Genomic DNA, 21140 nt, shown 5'->3' on the forward strand with positions numbered 1-21140 from the left:
TGGTGTTGAAGAAGACCCTTGAGAGTCCCTTTGACTGCAAGGAGATCCAACCAGTCCATTCTGAAGATCAGCCCTGGGATTTCTTTGGAGGGAATGATGCTGAAGCTGAAACTCCAGTAGTTTGGCCACCTCATGCGAGGAGTTGACTCATCGGAAAAGACACTGATGCTGGGAGGGATTGTGGGCAGGAGGAGAAGGGGACGACAGAGGATGAGATGGCTGGATGGCATCACTGACTCGATGGATGTGAGTCTGAGTGAACTCCAGGAGTTGGTGATGGACAGGGAGGCCTGGTGTGCTGTGATTCATGGGGTCGCAAAGAGTCGGACATGACTGAGCAACTGATCTGATCTGATCACAAATTATATGTTTTTTTTCTTTGTCTTTAAAAATAAGACTGTTTCTTCAGAAAAACCAAACCCCACGTGCAGAGTCATGTTAGAGACAGAAGAATGCTTCCATGGTCCAGATTAGATATCAGATGATGTATTTAACCCCAACACCAACCAAGAAAGACAGGAAAGAGGAATGAAGCCCCTGTCTTGAGGAGTTCAGATTTAACAAACAAATCCTATCCTCGGGCACAAGCACTCATTAGAAATGGTTTAAAAGAATAACCAGAGGAGAGTCCTCTTTGTTGTTGTTCAGTTGCTCAGTCGTGTCTGACTCTGCGACCCCATGGACTGCAGCACGCTAGGCCTCCCTGTCCATCCCCAACTCCCGGAGCTTGCTCAAACTCATGTCCATGGAGTCGGTGATGCCATCCAACCATCTCATCCTCTGTCGTCCCCTTCTTCTCCTGCCCTCAGTCTTTCCCAGCATCAAGGTCTTTTCTAATTACTAAGCTCTTTACATCAGGTGGCCAAAGTATTGGAGCTTTCCCTTCAGCATCAGTCCTTGCAATGAATATTCAGGACTGATCTCCTTTAGAATGGACTGGTTGGATCTCCTTGCAGTCCAAGGGACTCTCAAGAAATTTCTCCAGCACAACAGTTCAAAATTGTCAATTTTTTGGTGCTCAGCCTTCTTTATGGTCCAATTCTCACATTCATACAAGACCACTGGAAAACCATAGCCTTGACTAGATGGACCTTTGTTGGCAAAGTGATGTGTCTGCTTTTTAATATGCTGTCTAAGTTTGTCATAGCTTTTCTTCCAAGGAGCAAGCATCTTTTAATTTTGTGGCTGTGGTCACTATCTGCAGTGATTTTGGAGCCAAAGAAAATAAAAATTCTCTCACATTTTCCATTGTTTCCACATTGTTTTCCACATGTTTCCATTGTTTCCCCATTTGCCATGAAATGATGGGACCGGATGCCATGATCTTCGTTTCCTTGAATGTTGAGTTTTAAGCCAACTTTTTCACTCTCCTCTTTCACTTTCATCAAGAGGGTGTTTAGTTCTTCACTTTCTGCCATAAGGATGCTGTCATCTACGTATCTGAAGTTATTGATATTTCTCTCGGCAATCTTGATTCCAGCTTGTGCTTCTCCCAGCCCAGAGTTTCGCATGATGTACTCTGCATAGACGTTAAATAGGCAGGGTGACAACATACAGCCTTGGTGTACTCTTTTCCCAATTTGGAGCCAGTCTGTTGTTCCATGTCCAGTTCTAACTGTTGCTTTCTGACCTGCATGCAGATTTCTCAGGAGGCAGGTCAGGTGGTCTGGTATTCCCATCTCATTAAGAATTTTCCACAATTTGTTGTGATCCACACAGCCAAAGGCTTTGGCATAGTCAGTAAAGCAGAAGTAGATGATTTTCTGGAACTCTGTTGCTTTTTCGATGATCCAACAGATGTTGGAAATTTGATCTCTGGTTCCTCTGCCTTTTCTAAATCCAGCTTGTACATCTGGAAGTTCTTGGTTCATGTACTGCTGAAGCCTGGCTTGGAGAATTTTGAGCATGACTTTACTAGCATGTGAGATGAGTGCAATTGTGCAGTAGTTTGAGCATTCTTTGGCATTGCCTTTCTTTGGGATTGGAATGAAAACTGACCTTTTCCAGTCCTGTGGCCACTGCAGTTTTTCCAAATTTGCTGGCATATTGAGTGCTGCACTTCAACAGCATCATCTTTTAGGATTTGAAATAGTTTTGAAATATCTCAGCTAGAATTTCATGACATCCCCTGGCTTTGTTCATAGTGGACTAAGTTCATAAGAAGACTAAGAGTCCTCTTAGCCAGGCATTCCTTAGGAGTGTTAGTCTCAACTGTTACAGCTGCATCCGACAGAAATGGTCTTCTGTCACTACTTGGGCAAAAAAGGGGGAGTCTGTTGCAAGGTTCCCTGGAGTAGCTAATATGCACCTGCTAGAGCTGGAAAGGGGCAGGGATGCTTCTGCACGTCAGCAACAGCTGGAACCATGATGCCTTTGGGTCATTTCCAATCACAAAATAATCTATATTTTGGTTTATAATTATTTTTAAATATAGACTTGCAAAAAACATGGCTGCTGACACTTTCAAGTCTTGCAGCTTCTAGTTTTCATTGCCACAGAGTCTAAATAATTCTCTCAGTTACCAGTTCAAATCCCAAGGGAGAGGCCCAGGGGTCAAGGGTGTGGGAGCATGACAGAACCCTTAAGAACCCCGTAGAGCTGGAGGGGGAGTGGCTGTCTGAGATGAAGGGTCTGTAGATAGGCCACTCTCCAGCTGCACCAGGAAGCTGCCAAACCAGAGCCCATCCATTTTCAGAACCGGCTCACCAAAGTGTAAACCTATGATTTGTGGGCCTTAGACATAAGCAAACACGTTTAAAATATCGGTGAAGAAACTCTTTTGTGGAAAATTTAAAACATCATACTCTTCTTGAGCAAATTTTCCTAAAATGCATGACAATCCAAGCTCATCTCATTTTCAATCTGTTATTCTCCTAAATGAATAATAGAATTCTATAGGGAAAAAGTATGTTTGAAGAGTTAGGGTTTTACCTTTTAAGGCTAACGGTAAAAAGCACAGTCAAATTCTTTTAAAATGTGCTATTGAGATTTCAGATCCCAAGCTGGATTTCTCCATTAACATAGTTCTTGAAATGTTTCTATTTATTTGAAAGAACTGGCATATGACTCTCAGTTTTCTCTTTTATTTTTTATTTAACTCCCATCACTAATTACCTCCATTATGGCACCCCACTCCAGTACTCTTACCTGGAAAATCCCATGGACGGAGGAGCTCTGGTGGGCTGCAGTCCATGGGGTCGCGAAGAGTCGGACACGACTGAGCAACTTCACTTTCACTTTTCACCTTCATGCATTGGAGAAGGAAATGGCAACCCACTCCAGTGTTCTTGCCTGGAGAATCCCAGGGACGGGGGAGCTGGTGGGCTGCCGTCTACAGGGTCGCACAGAGTCGGACACGACTGAAGCAACTTAGTAGCTGCAGCAGCATGGCAGTGCAGACTGATGTCTTCTGAAACCTAATTTTACCCTAAATCTGTTAATTTTTGAAAATTAGCTTTTTCCTAATGAAAGAAATGGAGCTATAATGTGGTTAGTCTCTTTTTATCTTCTTAAATGTGGATATTTCCTAAAAATAAAGTGTCTATTTACATATTTTTTCTTCATGCCTTCACTGCCCATATTTAACATTTTGTTAAGTGTATTCACTCCTGTAGATCCAACTGTTACCTACCTGTGTGTTGGCTGGATATGGATGTTGTATTGTATATGGATGTTACAGACCACGTCTATAACTCCAGTCTCACCTTTCCCTTTGTCTTTCATATTATTTCCTATCAATATCTGCAGTAAACCTTTCAACATCCACAACTCAGCATGTGCAAGAGAGAACTCATTACCTCTCCTTTAAAACCTGTGTCTTCCCAAGACTTCCTTAAAATAATAATTCAGTTCAGTCACTAAGGCTTGATTTGAGTCAGATTTTCAGTGATTCCCCCATCACCGTACGAATACCAGTCAGTATCCAACTCAGCAGTTCTGCTTTATCTCCTTCCAGTTCTTAGAACCTCTACTGTGGTTCAGACCCATATCTTCCCTTGCCTAGACTTAACACCCTTTTGTTTGAAAAAGTCTACATAAATAATACAGAAAGTTCTTATTCCCTTCACTTAGCTTCCCCAACATTGACATCTCACCTACCACAACACATTTATCAGTAAATTAACATATGTACAGTATCACTGACTGAACTATAGTCTTTATTTGAATTTCACCAGTTTTCCCATGAATGTCCTTGACGTGTTCCATGATCCACATTGCATTGAGTTACCATGAATCCTTGATTCTCAATAATACGTGGCACTTCCTCAGTCTTTCCTTATTTTTCATGACCTTGACACTATTGGAGAGTATGAGCCCATTCTTTTGTGGACTATCCGTTCATGCCAGTTTCTCTCACTGTTTTCGGGGTCATGTTGAGGGTATCCTTTGTGGTTTGGCCTGAGCTTGTGTGTTTTTCTTACCCTTTGACTGACTTCGTTTCTGTCTTCTTTCTTGTCATATTGCACCTGAGGTTATTCATCTGAAGCATGGGTTTATCCATGTCTCTTCCTGCACAAAAAAGGCTCCCAGGGTACACCAGAGGCCCGCGTCTGCCGGGTATTCAAGACCATGCGTAGCCTTAGCCCAGTCGCATTTCCAGACTTCTCGCGGCTGGTTCTCCCCTGGTGACCCTGAGGCAGACTGAATTGGGTTTTCCGTTTTCTGTGCTGGACTCCGTGGCTCCACGTCTGCTCGTCCACACGCCTGGCCTGTGTGGTTTATATTATTATTGTATTCATGTTACAGGCGAGGAAACCAGAGTTCTGCGAGACCTACAGACTTGCCCAAGGTTGACAACCAGACTTGATACTTAGGCTGTTTTCCCCCCAGAAGTCAAGGGATTTAGCCTCTACACTGTACTGGCAGCTCTTCTATGAAAAACTGGGGCCTTATTCATCTTGAATTTTCTCAGTGAGTCCAGTACAGTGCCTTGTACACCGTATGGCTGTAATGCGTGTGAGCTGATTGGATGGATCCGTAAATGCTGACTCTGAAGATAAAAATGGACAGTTGTGATTGTAAAGTGTAGAGCGAGGAGTTGCTTATATGAGCATCATGCTCTGATGAGAATTGACTATAATGTGTATTACACGGCTGTTACGTTACTGTGCGTTCTACAACTCTAAAATACAGTGTATCACACGGCTGCCACGTTACTGTGCATTCTACAACTCTAAAATATAGTGTATTACACAGCAGTTACGTTACTGTGCGTTCTACAACTCTAAAATATAGTGTATTACACAGCAGTTACGTTACTGTGCATTCTACAACTCTAAAATATAGTGTATCACACGGCTGCTACGTTACTGTGCGTTCTACAACTCTAAAGAGGGTACGTACCTGGCTCTCTTTCTGCATCACCTTTGGAGCTTAAATTATTTACAAAAGGCCATGTGTAAATCTGCCTTTGAACCAAATCACACTCACTCCCAACACCGTCTTAGGTGTATGACCGACAGCTGTAACGAACAGCAAAGCTGCCAAGCGGGCAAGTGGGAGAGGAGGGAGAAGGGAGCTTCCAGAGCAGCGAGGAGCACTGACCTCTCTGTGCCAGTGGGGGCCAGGGGCTGCTGCACGAGAGGCTTGCAGGGAGGGGATCGCAGTGCCCCCGGGAGCTGCCCCTCTGACCTGCCCCGGTTAGCTGGCTTGTGTTGAAAGTAGTGAAGTAACACTCAGAATTCCCCAGCCAGGCCTCAGCAGGACGTGAGCCGTGCACTTCCTGATGTTCAAGCTGGTTTTAGAAAAGGCAGAGGAACCAGAGATCAAATTGCCAACATCTGCTGGATCATGGAAAAAGAAAGAGAGTTCCAGAAAAGCATCTATTTCTGCTTTATTGACTATGCCAAAGCCTTTGACTGTGTGGATCACAATAAACTGTGGAAAATTCTGAAAGAGATGGGAATACCAGACCACCTGACCTGCCTCTTGAGAAATTTGTATGCAGGTCAGGAAGCAACAGTTAGAACTGGACATGGAACAACAGACTGGTTCCAAATAGGAAAAGGAGTACGTCAAGGCTGTATATTGTCACCTTGCTTATTTAACTTATATGCAGAGTACATCATGAGAAACGCTGGACTGGAAGAAACACAAACTGGAATCAAGATTGCCGGGAGAAATATCAATAACCTCAGATATGCAGATGACACCACCCTTATGGCAGAAAGTGAAGAGGAACTCAAAAGCCTCTTGATGAAAGTTAAAGTGGAGAGTGAAAAAGTTGGCGTAAAGCTCAACATTCAGAAAATGAAGATCATGGTATCCAGTCCCATCACTTCATGGGAAATAGATGGGGAAACAGTGGAAACAGTGTCAGACTTTATTTTTCTGTGCTCCAAAGTCACTGCAGATAGTGACTGCAGCCATGAAATTAAAAGACGCTTACTCCTTGGAAGGAAAGTTATGACCAACCTAGATAGCATATTCAAAAGCAGAGACATTACCTTGCCAACAAAGGTCCGTCTAGTCAAGGCTATGGTTTTTCCTGTGGTCATGTATCAATGTGAGAGTTGGACTGTGAAGAAGGTTGAGCACCGAAGAATTGATGCTTTTGAACTGTGGTGTTGGAGAAGACTCTTGAGAGTCCCTTGGACTGCAAGGAGATCCAACCAGTCCATTCTGAAGGAGATCAGCCCTGGGATTTCTTTGGAAGGAATGATGCTAAAGCTGAAACTCCAGTACTTTGGCCACCTCATGTGAAGACTCATTGGAAAAGACTCTGATGCTGGGAGGGATTGGGGGCAGGAGGAGAAGGGGACGACAGAGGATGAGATGGCTGGATGGCATCACTGACTCGATGGATGTGAGTCTGAGTGAACTGTGGGAGCTGGTGATGGACAGGGAGGCCTGGCGTGCTGTGATTCATGGGGTTGCAAAGAGTCGGACACGACTGAGTGACTGAACTGAACTGAACTGAACTGTTGAAAGTAGTTTCTGGGTTATTGGCCTCAGGCCTGTGGGGACCGTGAACACAGCACGCGTGTGCAGTTCTGGAAGATACTAATGTTCCTCCCAACAATTTTGACTTGTGCTTTTTCTTCAGAGAGCACATAATATATTTTTTGGAGCTTTTTGATTCCCCACACCTCTGGGTGCTATTGAAAAAGTGGCATTTAAGTACTCTGCTCTTAAAAGTGCAGCGCGTCCTCATCTTCAAACTCCTTTAGGCATCAAAGACTTGGGGCGTTATGAATTCCTCTCTCTCTCTGATACATTTGAAGACTAATCAGTACCCCCAGTTCAACAGGGTGTTGACACTGGGGGAGAGACGGGAAGCAAACTCCATTTTACATCTCTTCAGGAAGTCGCTTATTTGCCTTTGCTTTTTTTATTCCCAAGGAGAACCTCGTTTGATATATTTTGGCAATGATACTTTCAGTTAACCAAAATCACATTTTCAAAAGCAGCACCTTTCAATGGAAAAATAAAAGGTTTTAAAACTACAACTAAGTGAAGTTTGCTTTTTCACTTGAGGGAGAATAATACTTTTCTTTTTTACTTCATCTTCTTGAATTTTAGAAGCGTGGACTGTTTTTATTGATAAAATGGGCAGGGTAGCTTCATATTCAGTCTACACGTCTTCCAACTCGCCTACAAAGGCAAACTCAATTGACGACTGAGTTGTGGGATCTGTCTTACTCCGGGAACTGTAAAACAAGGGCGAATGTGCTTCACAGTATGTCTCTTGGCAGTTCCACATTAAACTAGATCAAACGCCATCCCATCATCCTTTCCCGACTCTTCCGTGTGAATATTCGTCAATGCTTCTGTCTGGTTTCTGTCCCACGGCGACTTTGGGGACCCATGGAAGCACCCCTCTTCCGTGCACTCTGTCATAATCTCCCGTTTGGCCTTCTGCTTCTGCCCTGACTTGTTCGCAAACTCTTGTCCCACACCCCAACCTCATTGTCCTAACAAAGTACAGTGCTAACCCATGTCACACCATTGCTTTAAGCCCTCCGAAGAGTTTCATTTTGCTAAGGAGCAAGACCACAGGTTGCTTTGTTCCCCTCCAGCATTAATGAGGTATGATTGAAAAGTAAATGCTATATCTATTTAAGGTGTTCAATGTGGTGTTTAATATATGTATACACTGTGAAATGATTCCCCCAGTCAAGATAATTAGCCTATTTACCTTCTGTTTTGTAGTGAGAACACCTAAGATCTCCTCTCTTAGCGAATCTCAAGTGCACCGTACCTTATAAACTGTGGTCTCCATGTGACTCCAGAGCGAGGTCCTCTTATAACTGAAAGCTTGCACCCTTCAACCAGTGTCCTCCCGTTCCCTCGCGTCTCCAGCTCCCGGAGCTCTCTGTGGTGTTTCTATGGGTTTGACTTTTCTAGATTCCAGATGCAGTCGAGACCCTACGGTGTTTGCTTTTCTCTGTCTGGCATATTTCTCTTGGCACCACGTCCTCTAGTCTAGTTCCTGTTGTTGCAAATGGCGGGATTTCCTTCTTCTTATGGCCGAATTGTTGCCTGTATAGGTACACCACATTTTCCTTATCCGTTCGCCCATGGATGGACTCTTAGGTTATTGCCGTATATTGGCTGTTGTGAACAGTACTGCAGGAAAATGGGGGCACAGATAGCTCTTCAAGATGTTGATTTCATTTTCTTTGGATATCAAGTGAGATTGCTGAATCATATGGTAGTTATATTCTTAATTTTTTAAGGAAGCTCTGTTTTTTCCTAGTCATTGTACCAATTTACGGTCCCACCAGTGGTATTCCAATGTCTCCACATCCTGACCATCACTTGCTAATTTTTGACTTTTTGATGATAGCCATCTGAACAGGTCTAAAGAGATATCTCATTGTGGGTTTTTTTTTTAAAGATTTATTTGTTGATTACTTGTGCATGTTTGTGGCTTCACTGGGTCTTCGTGGCTGTTGTGGGCTTTCTCCAGGTGCTGCAAGCTTCGGCTGCTTGCTCGTTGTGGTTGCAGGCCTCCCACTGTGGTGGGTTCTCCTGTTGCGGAGCGTGGGCTCCAGGTGCGCCGGCTTCGGAGGCTGCAGCTCATGGGCTCCAGAGCTCTGGCTTAGCAATTGTGCTGTAGTAGTAGTAGCTCCAGGGCAGGTGGGGTCTTCTTTAGCCAGGGATCAAATCCAGCTGCCCTGCATTGGTAGGTGGCGTCTTAACCACTGGACCACCGGAGAAACCCCTCACTGTGCTTTTGATTTCCATGTCTCTGATTATTAGTCATGCTGAACACCTTTTCATCTTGGCCATTTGTATGCCTTTGTTTATTAATTTATGAATGCACTCATTCACTTTTTAAACTGAACTATAATTGATTTGCAATTTCATATTAGTTTCAAGTGTGCAGCAAAGTGACTCAGTCATATCTGTATATACACACACTCCTTTCAGAGTCTTTTCCATTGGGGGTTACTGTTCATACAAGGTGCTGAATACAGTTCCCTGTGCTATACAGCAGATCGTTATTGTTTATCTTATCTTAGTGTGTATCTGTTAGTCCCAAACTCATGATTTATCCCTCCCCCCCCACCCCTTCTTCTTTGGAAACCATACGTTTATTTTCTGTATCTGTTAGTCTATTTCTGTTTTGTAAATAAGTTCATTTGTAACATTTTTTTGGATTTCAGATTGTACGCCTTCTTTGAAAAAATGTCTATTCAAGTTCTTTGCCCAATTTAAAATAAGCTCATTTGTGGTTTTTGCTCTTGAGTTGTATGAGGTTCTTATATTTTAGATCTTAGCCCTCTATTGATATGTGGTTTGCAGATATTTTCTGCCGTTCCATAAGTTGCCTTTACATTTTGTTGATGGTTTCCTTTACTGTGCAGAAACTTTTTAGTGTGATGTAGCCTCATTTGTTTATTTTTGCTTTTGTTACCTATCCAGGGTTATATCCAAAAAATCATTGCCAAGACCAGTGTTAGGAAGCTCTTCCTCTGTTTTCTTGTAGCAGTTTTTCGGTTTTAATCCTTATGTTTAAGCTTTCAGTTTGTTTTGAATTAACTCTTGTGTGTGTGATGAGGGTCCAGTTTCATTCTTTTGCATGTGCATACCCTGGTTTCCAAACACCATTCACTAAAGAGAATATCCTTCTCCCATTGACTCAATTAAATGGAACATTATCCCATGTTCATGGATTAGAAAAATTAACATTATTAGAATGTCCGTATGACCCAAAGCTATCTGCAGATTCAGTGCAATTCCTATTAAAGTTCCAGTGCTGTTTTTCACAGAAGTAGAAAAATAATCCTTAAATTTGAATGGAGATGGAATATTCTCAATAGTGGGGAATAACATGTACAAACAGGTGGAGGTAGAAACTTGTATGTAGCCATTTTGGGTAAATTATGAAGCACAAGTACTTAAGCTCAGCTGCATGTGAAATCACAAGGACTTCTTGGAGGTGCTGCTGCTAAGGCCCTATCCCTGGGATCTGACGAACTTGCTCTGAAGCACAGCTGGGCCTCTATCCATGTGGCCTGAACGCTGAGTTCATTTCCTCAGGACTGCAATTCCCAAGCTTGCTCTGTTCTAGCGTATACCACTTGCCCAGTCTCCTTATGACCATCATGCACTGGCATGAAATGTTTAGCTGGGTTTCGAGGGATCATGGGTAACTCTCTCGGGGTACAGGTTGTCTAGAGGAGAGCGCAACTAAACGGATGCACTAACCGCCTGAACTAACTACGGATAACTACGTTAGCTTGTGTTACAAAAGGACAGTAGCAGCATCTACCCAGTAAAGCAAGAACATGTTCAGTACTCAATACAAGAGCCAAAATGATCATACAGTGTTCTAGGAATAAGTGTTTACACCAAAATGCTTAGAATCAAGTGGAAGAGACCAGGATAATATCTGTAAGACAAAGAAGAACATGTAATGCATATGCTTAATTGGTATGCAGAGAGATTCTAATAATACTGGCCACAGTTCTTTTTAAAAAATGAGAGAGGTCAGGGGTTGGTGTAAATGAAGGAAGTTTCCCAAAGGCGGTACAACCTGAAGGCCCTGAGAGAGGCTAAAACTTTCTCAAATGTAAGAGGATGAGAAGAATCAATAGATTTTACCCTAGAAGCAATTGTCTGTTTTTCTTCTCATTTGCTTCCTTATACGGATGCCCCCCATTCTAGAAGAATGCACTTCACTGCACACACCCCACCAACAGGGGCTGAATGCAAATATTTTCCCTCACCTCAGGGGAGTGTTTGAAAACACTCTCTTGGAAAGAAAACCAATTTATTTGGTTGCTAATTATTTTGGCTCTGGTTTTAATGAGCCATCCACTGTAAAATATAAAGAGGATAATAAGGCTTTCTCTCTCTCTCTCTTTTTTTTAGGAAGTGATTTAGCAGCTATGGATAAGTGTCGTGTGGAGTGAAGATCCTGGATTCTGCTGCCAGACTGTGTGTGTTTGGATCCCTGCTTATCAGGTGTGTGACCTCGGGAAAATTGCTCTCTATGCCCCAGAGTCCTCATCCATAAAATGAGAATAATAACAGTACCTATCTCAAATGGTTGTAATGAGGATTAACACAGTGATTGTTATTGTTATTTACTGTCACTATTGGCCTGAAACCCTGGGAAGGGATGGGCAGTGGATGGAAGAGACACGTGCGCCCAGACTTCCGAGTGATTACCCTAGGACAGTGTGTGTGGGTGGGGGCAGGGAAGGAGAGACTAGAAATCGGTTAAGTGCTGGCTGGGCCGGGTCTATGAGCACACTCGAGAAGGCCTCTATGGAGAACACTGTTTGGTACCAAACATTTCTCCCTAGAAACTAACAGCTTTGTTTGTGTCTAATGAAGAATCTGTTTTGCACACACCCAGGACCTAGCCAGCTGATCCTGCAGCCACCAAGCCGGGGAAGCGTGCCCCTCTGCTGGCCTTAGCTGTGTTCTCTGTGCCACTTGCTTGTCCGACCCAAGTATGGGCCACTAACGCCACAGGGATTGGGTGGTCTCTGTCAAATTCACCTCCAGTGTGGACAACTATGAAGTCTGCAAACAATGCACCAAGAAGCTGTGGAATGCCTGTTTCCCTAAGGGGCTGTGGGGACCACAGAGCTGGTGCTGGGGGCTTCTTCTCAACCTGCATGTCTAGGGCGCGTGGTGGACAAGCCCGAGGCCCCTGACCTGAAATACTGTTTAGGCACATGTCTTGTTACCGACGGCTAGGTCTGGTAATTGTAGAAGGGCCCTGTTTAAAGAGCCCCTCGTTCTGTAGGAGGAGCCCCTTGGACAGGTCCTTCAGGCAGACCTGCACCACAGGGTCGGTGCCACCTGGGCGCTCACGAGACAGGCGGACGCTCAGCTTTCCTTCCAGACCGACCGAATCCGAGTCTCCCTCTCCGAGGTCCCAGGAGTCTCAGGGGCGCAAGAGAATTTGAACAACTCTCTTCCCCTGGACTCAAATGGGTCACGCCCCTTTTCTGGATGCTGGGAGTTGGGGAACACCGTCAAAGACTAGTTGGTCATCTCCCAAAATTCAAGGCAACGCATCCTCAGAAAGCACAGATGATGCTAATCAGCATAGCCATTACAAGTCAACCCCCTTCTCTGAGTTAGCAATTGAAGAAATAGACAAATAAACATGGGCGATTCTGCGCTGTGAGTCTTTTTAACCCTCCAAGGTCTTGAAGGGAGAGCTGCCTCAGGAAGGCGACTTTCCACTTAGATCCTTCAGACACTTAGATCAAAGGTGAGAGTCGTCAAAGTGTTGGCGGGCTCAAAGGCAGAGAGACATCGGCTCTGAAACACAGGGGCTGTGCTCAGGCGGCTGTGGTCCCTCTGTGCATCCTTTCGAGAGGGAGCGCTTCTTGAGCCTTTGAACCCTCGAGACCTGCCAGTTGGAGTGGGAGAGGTGGCATTTTCCTTTAAGCGGCAGGTTCCCTTCTGCTCAGATCCTCCAGCAGCAAGGTCAGGTCTGTCCGGAATAACTGAATGTTAATTGACTTGCTGGGAATGAACGTGCATTATCTTGTTTACACCAGCGTTCTCTGGCAGTTTGTAAATCATTCTCTCCGGCGGGCTCCGACATGGATTTGAAGTTTGTTTCTGCTTTATAGGAGTTGGGTTAATCTCCAGCTATGCTAGAGGGCTAGAGAAATTAGATGAAATCAGAGAGGGGGCACCTCTCCCCCACACACTCCTGTATCATGAATGATTATCACGACCGACAGGGATAGTGGAGGCTGCAATTACCTCCAGGTAAGAAGCAGACTGGCTATATAATTAGGCTAGCATTTCCCAGGGAGAATTTTTTTGTTCTTTAGCTTTACCAAATGTATATAGGTTCCTGCTTGTTTGAGCATCCCCTTGGCAACTAACCAACAATCACACACAAACACACACACACACGCTCGCGGGGGCACAGGCTGGCTGGTACGCTCATAAAGACCTTGCAAGGTGACCTCGGTGATTTGTATGGCTACCCCTGGCCACGGTCCATTTCTCAATGCCTTGGGCAGTCTTCCAGATACACAGCAGCTCTTTCTGCAGTAATCACTTCGCCTTCTTTGAAACCCCAAGCAGGAGATGCAGAGCTCCCCTGCGCCTTGCTCTGTTTTGGGTCCATGGTAATTGCAGTTCCTCTGCTGTGCGTTTTTCTTGCCGCAGATGGGCTGTGTGATTTTGGGCAAGTCACTGTGCTTCAGTTTCCTTACGTATACAATTAGGTGGCTGTACTGTTTTCCTCTAGTGTGGGTTTCATGCTTTTTCCTTTGGTTCTAGGAAGTAAACTGGTCGCCAGCACCCAGGCTGCTCGTCTTGGACCTGAAGCCTTTGGCTGCCAGGCCGTCATGAGAACTGTAATGGGCTTAGAGGGGTTGTTAGGGGTCCCGGATCTACCTCTTGAAGAGGCATCTGGCCTTTGGCAAATCTCTTAGATCTTCAGTTTCCTCATCTGGAAAATGGTGATGAAGATCCTGTCTTGCAAATCCTGCAGGGCTGTGATGAGAGTATACTGCAGGAAAAGAATCTGCCTGCAAGGCAGGGGACCCAGGTTCCATCCTTGGCTGGGGAAGAGCCCCTGGAGAAGGCAATGACAACCCACTCCATACTTCTTGCTTGGAGAATCCCAGGGACGGGGGAGCCTGGTGGGCCACAGTCTATGGGGTCGCAAAGAATTGGACACGCCTGAGCAACTTTCACTTCACTTCCAGAACTAATCAATACAAAGGCTGATTAATTACCAGGTTTTCTGGTCTGTCCTTTTGGCCAGGGAGCTGACATCAAGCTGGTCCTAGGCCCCACATGTGCTCGGTCACAGCTTCAGCGTAAACTCCTATAGTGATCCGATTCCTGGGCCAGCCTCAGTATCACCCAAGCAGAGCTTCTAGGGGAAGGACTGGGCATTTGGAAAGGACGTGAAGGCAGAGTTGAGAACTGGTGATCTGAGGACAATGAAACCTCATGGTATTCTTGATCTCAAGTCGTAATATCCCTTGTGCTTGCCAGGACGTCCCCCTAACCCTGCTGCAAGGATCGGGTCTGCAGGGGCTGTCCGTGTCACCTTCTTATTCAGCTCGACACACATGCCTCCTAGTCCTGATGCCGTTTTCTCTTCCCACATATTAGATGGGAACCACCTCCGGCACCACTGTTAGAAGTGAACTTCCTGAGAACTGTATATCCTTGGCGAAAGAGATCAGCCTGAACGCTCTTCACCCTCTCTGAACCCTCTTTAGAGCGCTGAGCTGGGCGCAGTGGGCTTCCCCTGTTGCCCTTTGAAGGCCTGCGGTGTTAGGAGGCGAGAGAGAAAGGAGGAGGGAAGGCAGGAAGAGTAGAGAGGAGCAGAGCGAGCCCATTTCTGCCTGGACCACCATGTTACCTCTGAGAGTCTGTCTGGAACGGACAGTGGGTTTGTAACCCTAATGAACAGCTTTGGGATGAGAACCTGGGTTGACGCCAATGGCTTCAGAAGCCACAGGTCTTGGGCTCAGTCTTGGTCCCTCTGATCCCGCCCTCGTGTCAGGGAATGAACTCAGGCCGGCTGTTTCAGACAGTTGCCCCAGGCTGACGCCGTTGAGAACCTCAGAGGAGGTGCGGGCTCGGGGAGAAAAAAAGAAAACACCACTAACCAAAATCTCCGACTCAAAATGAAAGAGGCAATGTAAATTCTCAGGAGGGGAACTTTTTATTTGTCTTTATTTCCCTCTAATTTGTCAGTGAAATGAGATCAGAACATCTGTCTCCTGCTAAGTAGGAGCTGCGTTCTCTCAGGTAAGAGTGACACGGCCTGGGGAAGGCGCTTCTGCAGACTGGCCTTCGTCTATTTCTGAGGTAATGGACCCGCACGACAGCCTCAAGCGCTGCTGTTAATGGCGTCTTACTTCTCCAGCAGAACCGCACTAGAGCTGTTTGCAGATGTGTGTGCACCTTGAGGAAAAGGACGGCAGAACCTTCTGCAAGAGAAAGAAGGAAAAGAAAAAGGCCCCTTTCTTTAATCTACCAGAAAGAAGAAATTACCTCAGTGCGTGTTCCTGCTGGTATAAATAGCAGTATTAGGCGGGAAAAAAAAGCTTGTTTCTCCATGACTGAAAAACATTCAGGACACAGAACCTGGACTCCAGCCCTTCTCTATTTCCCTGGTTACTTTAACACTGTGAGCTTTGGACTCCAGGGAGAAAGTCTAAAAATACTGCGGCCTATTTGTTCAAAAGCAAGTAGCAAAGATGGAAGGGGCCTGCTATTGCCTAAAGGGAAAAACGGAATAGAAAATCTTAATGTTTTCATTTTTAAACTCTAAACCAAAGCCAGGCCTTGGAATATTGTTCTTTGTTTTTATTTTTAATAGGCAATGTGGAGACATGGTAATACAGATTCAAACAGCACAAAAGGAAATATATTGAAAAGTGATTCTCCCTTCCAACCCTGCCCACCAGGACTCCAGTTCCCCTTCCCTGAGCTTCTGAAGATACTCCTGATGTCAGTTTCGTGGATCCTTCCATAGATGATATCCTCTGCATATCTAAGCGTGTGTGTGTTCCTGGATGTGTGTGTTTATACACGGGCATCTTCACCGAGCTCTGACTTCCTTTTTTTTAACATAAATAGTTGTGTTCTATACACATTCTCCTGCTGCTTGCTTTTCTTTACTTAAAAAGATGTCGTAGAGACAATTTCATACTAGGGCATAGAGACCAGTCTTCTTCATTTAATAGCTGTGTAGAAGAACACTGAGGTGTGTATCATAATTGTAACCAGCTTCCTGCGGGTGGGGATTTAGTCCCTTTTGCCTCACTGGCTCCTGAAATGTTGGAATGAACATTGCACGTATCTCTTATTGTGGAAAGTATTCTTAGAGCTTAAACTGCCATTATGTGAATTGCTTCTCACATCTCTCCTCTCCTATGGTTGCAAAATTTCTCCTCGGCTCAGCAGAAAACTTTGGCAGACTTAATTATATTTTATTTTTGAAATATTAACTGTATGTCAGAGTGCAGTGCTGCTTCCTGACTGTGGGACTTCTCTCTGGTTTAGTTTAGCTGTTACCAGCCTTGCCAGGGAAGACGAAAGTTTGAGCTGCGTTTCCATATGGCCCCTAGATCTGTCACTGAGCAAATATGACCCTTTCTGCTGCGGTGGTGTGGTCAGCTTAAAGGCCTAAGGAAATGAATTCCAGCAATGTTGAGGAACCACCTCTGACTCAGGGCTTTCTCAGTGCATGGAATTTCTGCCTCTGCATTGATAAGGTCATACATATGTATGTACCAGAACTCAGAGTTCCCCAGGGCCCTGGTTTCCAGCTCTGAATAAATAGAAACTGGAGCGCATTTGAGATGAGCTTGAAGGCTCTGGTAATGTTGAAGGTGCTCTTATTTCTTAAATGGCAGATGTGCTTGGGGAGTGGATACAGAGGGATCTAGCCACGTAGCAATGGTGAGGTCATCCTTAACCATCAGGTGCAGGGTCACGCAGAGCTGCCGAGGTGGCCTTTAAGAGCTGAGGCTCCCTGCCTCAGGGCCTCATTGCTAGAGAAGATTTGTCATTTGACTGACGAGGGCAAAGGAAAGCGGTATTGCGGAGGGGAGCAGGCAATACTGAGGCAGTGAAAAAACATGGGTGAAGAGTTGGACAGCATGTCCTTAAGTTCAAGCTCTGCAGGGCTTTTGTCAGGACCAAGTCAGAAAACCCAAGTCACACTTTGTTAAACAGGAGAGGGGCTGTTCTGCAGGGTTTTAGAAGCACAGTGCACCTGGGCTCTCTCCACCTCCCAGGCTTGCTCTTTCTGCCCTGTGCAGACTTCCTCCTCATGCTCCAGATGGTGGCACGCTGGCCACCAACAGCTCCCATAGCGAATCCTCCCAGGCTCAACACTAGCAGATAGGGTGGCTCCTTTTCTCTTAAGAGTTCATGTGGACGTTCTGGAAGGGCATGGATCTAAAACCAGGGTGCTCTGATCAAATAAATGGGGAAACAAGCTCTTGGTGACTCCAAATTCACAATGTCTGCCATCGCCCTTTCACGAGGCATCTGGTGCTGGCTCACCTGAATTCTTACAGTCTTCCTTTGTTTGTGAAGTATGGTTAAACTTGATAATAACTATGATCTCTTCCAGTTCTAAATGAATTTTCTTTCTTCCTTGCATCCTTTTCTTTCTTCCTTGCATCCTTTTCTTTTTCACATTTATCATTTAACCTAAACAGGTATTCTCCTAGTTTCAACTTTGACTGTATTTTAATATGTATAAGAAACATATGTGTCTGAAGTATATATGTAATCTAAAAAAGGTCCGTCTAGTAAAGGCTATGGTTTTTCCAATAGTCATGTATGGATATGAGAGTTGGACCATAAAGAAAGCTGAGCACTGAAGAATTGATGCTTTTGAACTGTGGTGTTGGAGAAAATTCTTGACAGTCCCTTGGACTGCAAGGAGATCCAACCAGTCCATCCTAAAGGAGATCAGTCCTGGGTGTTCACTGGAAGGACTGATGCTGAAACTCCAGTACTTTGGCCACCTAATGTGAAGAACTGACTCATTTGAAAAGACCCTGATGCTGGGAAAGATTGAAGGCAGGAGGAGAAGGGGACGACAGAGGATGAGATGGTTGGATGGCATCACTGACTCGATGGACATGAGTTTGGGTGAACTCTGGGAGTTGGTGATGGACAGGGAGGCCTGGCGTGCTGCGATTCATGGGGTCACAAGGAGTCGGACACGACTGAGCGACTGAACTGAACTGACCGAACAGAGGTAAATAAGAAGAGCAGTGGGAACACAGAAGAGACAGTGGTCATCATTCACTTGGGATCATAGCATCTGAATCTAGTTTGAAGCCAGATTAAACCATACCAGCACCGTCACCATCAGAAAATAGCACAGTGACTTGAGGCATAAAACCCAATGAAGTTAGAAATCAGTTAGTAATGGAGATTGGATTTTTCCCCCTGAAATCTTGAAACATGGGAGAGTCTCCCTTGTGATGGATTGTGTGTTCATACCTGAAGTCAGAGGAATGAATTAGAAGACCTCTTAGAGCCCTAAGGCATTTCTAATACATTGCTTTACTTCAATGGTGGGTCTATAAAGTGACTTTACTCCAAATGAAAAATTGCTGCCATCTAATCATTGATGCTTATTAGAGATAAATGTATTGGTCCAGGGGACTTTTTTTAAAGAATATAAAGAGAATGTCATTCTCTCCATTTTTTTGGGGGGGGGGGTGGCAGACAGCAACCAAAATGATTAGCAAAAAAATTGTATTCTCCTCAAGCATATTCACCTTGAGAACAACAAAAGGTCTTACAGAGATGATCACTGTAAAGCCGGTTGGAACTACTGGAACAGGAGGGAGTAATCAGGGATGAAAAGATTGAGTTTTTCTACTCTACCTTCCCTTTCTAATCCAGTTCTTTTCTAAAGCAAATTCTTAAGAGACTAAATGTATTCACTTTTCCAGGGAGAGTTAATTACAGTCTTATTTAGAGCTGTGCTTTACTTCACCCTTTAAAGTTCCTTCCAGGACTATTGTAATTCAACTAAAATGCTTCAGGCATTAAATAGCGTCAGAAAGCTAAATATGCATTCTTGTTTCTAACACAAGAAAGGAAAAAAAGAAAGTTTCCAAAGACGAGTGAAAGAGGAAAAAAAGAAAGTCTTTCTCACTTGATGTTTACTTTCAAGGGAATACAAATATTTAGCATTGTTATGATTTTCACACTGAAGATGAATGTCAGTTTACTGCAAAGATGTGAATTAATTCTTGAAGTAAAGTCTAATATGCAAAATAAAATTTTGAACACGTATTAGTAAAAGCATGCTGTGCTGGGCACTGTGGAGAATATTAAAGACACAGTCACCACCTCAGGGGGCTTCTACACAAGTGGGAGATGAGACTGTTGATGGAAAAAATAAATGCACAGCCTAAAAGCTAAGAATTATATTTTATTTGGCAGACAAAAGTGTGATCTTAAGCCCGGGACATAGCATCTCAGATAACTCTGAGAGAGTGCTCCAAAGAGGTAAGGGAGGAATCAGGATATATAGTAATTTTTGCAGCAAAGACAAGGTACTCAGAACTTGAGAAGGTTACTGTTAAAGAAAACCAGATTCTCAAGTTAAGGAATTTAGTGCTTTTCTCTTCTATGTACGGGAAGATGCAAGAGTCGTGTCTGACCCTTTGCGACCCCATGGACTGTAGCCTGCCACGCTCCTCTGTCCACGGAGATTCTCCAGGCAAGGATACTGGTGTGGGCCGCCACGCCCTCCTCCAGGGATCGAACCTGGGTCTCTTGCATTGCAGGCGGTCTCTTTATCGGCTGAGCTACCAGGAAGCCCCTGTTAGGGCACTGTTCTCCAGGGGAGCCGGTCAGCTGGTTGCACAGGCCCCTTCTGTCGTCCAGCAGTGCATGATGCCATGGTGGGAGAGTGCATAATTGCCATGGTTCAGTCTCGCTGCCACGAGGATTTGAAATGAGGTGCCAGTCTTACAGGTCGGTTACACAGCATAGTGTATTTGATAAGCAAAGGGTGGTACACCCCCAAGGCATGAGGTCTGGCCGACCCTGAAGGAGTGGCCTCAAACCCTCGTGGGTCCCTCTTTTTATGTTTTTTGTCTCCTCCCCTGAGCCTGCCCTAGCAAATCAGGGTAGCACCTATCACCAGTCAGGAAGGGCGTGTGTTTGTTTCACTTGAGGTTCCCATGCCCGGTCTGCAGATTTTCCCTTTGTGCCCTTTCCAAGGACTTTTCCCTTCTTTGTCTGTCTTCTAGCCGCCTCCACTTTGGACTCCTTTTTCTGTTCTAACCACCTGACTCTGATTTCCTTTCCCCGACAGAGCTACCGTTAATAGCCCCAAGTCTCGCCTCATTCATGGTTGTGGGGCCTTAGTTTTTAATGTTGTGGAACAAATTGCCACAAATTTTTTTGACTAAACAGCACACATTTATCTCACAATTTCCATGAAGCAAGACTGCAGGCATTGCTTATCTTAGTTCTCCGCCATCTCAACAAGGCTGCAAAGTATCATCAGGCAATGTTCTCATCTGGAGGCTCGGTTAGGGAGGAATCTGCTTCCAAACTCATTTGGCTTATTACTGGCTGTCATCCGGAGAGTGATCTCAGGCCCTAGAAGTCACATGAGGTTCCTTCCTTTGTGACCTACTCTATGGTGGTTCAACATTTGGCTAATGACTTTTCAAGGCCAGTAGGAGAATCTGTCCCTCAGTCTGTTAAGATGAACATTATAAAATGCATGATGATCCTGAGAGTGACATTCCAACACGTTTGTAATATCTGCAAAGGTAACATGCTTATAGTTCTGGGGATTAGGAGGTGGGCATGTTTGGGCAGCTATTTTTCTGTCCACCTCAGATGGCCCCAGGGCATGGAAGCCTTGGGTGCTGCTGAACATCATACCAGAAGGAGAACAGGCACCACAACAAAGAAGTCAGCAGTGTGGAGTCTGAGGAGGCCTCGGCCGGTGATTTGTTATTTGGCATTATTAAGGCATTAGTTGAATAATATACTTTGGGATTGGAATGAAAACTGACCTTTTCCAGTCCTATGGCCCCTGCTGAGTTCTCCAAAGTTGCTGGCATATTGAGTGCAGCACTTTCACAGCATCATCTTTCAGGATTTGAAATAGCTCAACTGGAATTCCATCACCTCTACTAGCTTTGTTCGTAGTGATGCTTCCCAAGGCCCACTTGACTTCA

The 21140-nt window shown here is 44.8% G+C and overlaps 1 protein-coding gene across 17 annotated transcripts in view; it reads left to right on the top strand.

The window, feature by feature from the left end:
• The window catches only part of LOC147370100 (uncharacterized), a 148844-nt gene that overhangs the window by 41957 nt on the left and 85747 nt on the right, over positions 1-21140 (top strand). For 15 of the 17 annotated variants that reach the window (XR_015168414.1, XR_015168420.1, XR_015168416.1 and 12 more), the window contains exon 3: positions 11323-11415. The gene's annotated coding sequence lies outside the window, so the exon portion shown is untranslated. Of the gene's footprint in view, positions 1-11322; positions 11416-13713; positions 19718-21140 lie in introns of those variants that run through there. The other 2 variants (XR_015168426.1, XR_015168427.1) reach the window with 2 other exon arrangements.

Source organism: Bos grunniens, chromosome 7, assembly GCF_055505025.1.
Source record: "Bos grunniens cultivar Pamir isolate PY7600 chromosome 7, Bosgru_T2T1.0, whole genome shotgun sequence".
NCBI lineage: Eukaryota > Metazoa > Chordata > Mammalia > Artiodactyla > Bovidae > Bos > Bos grunniens.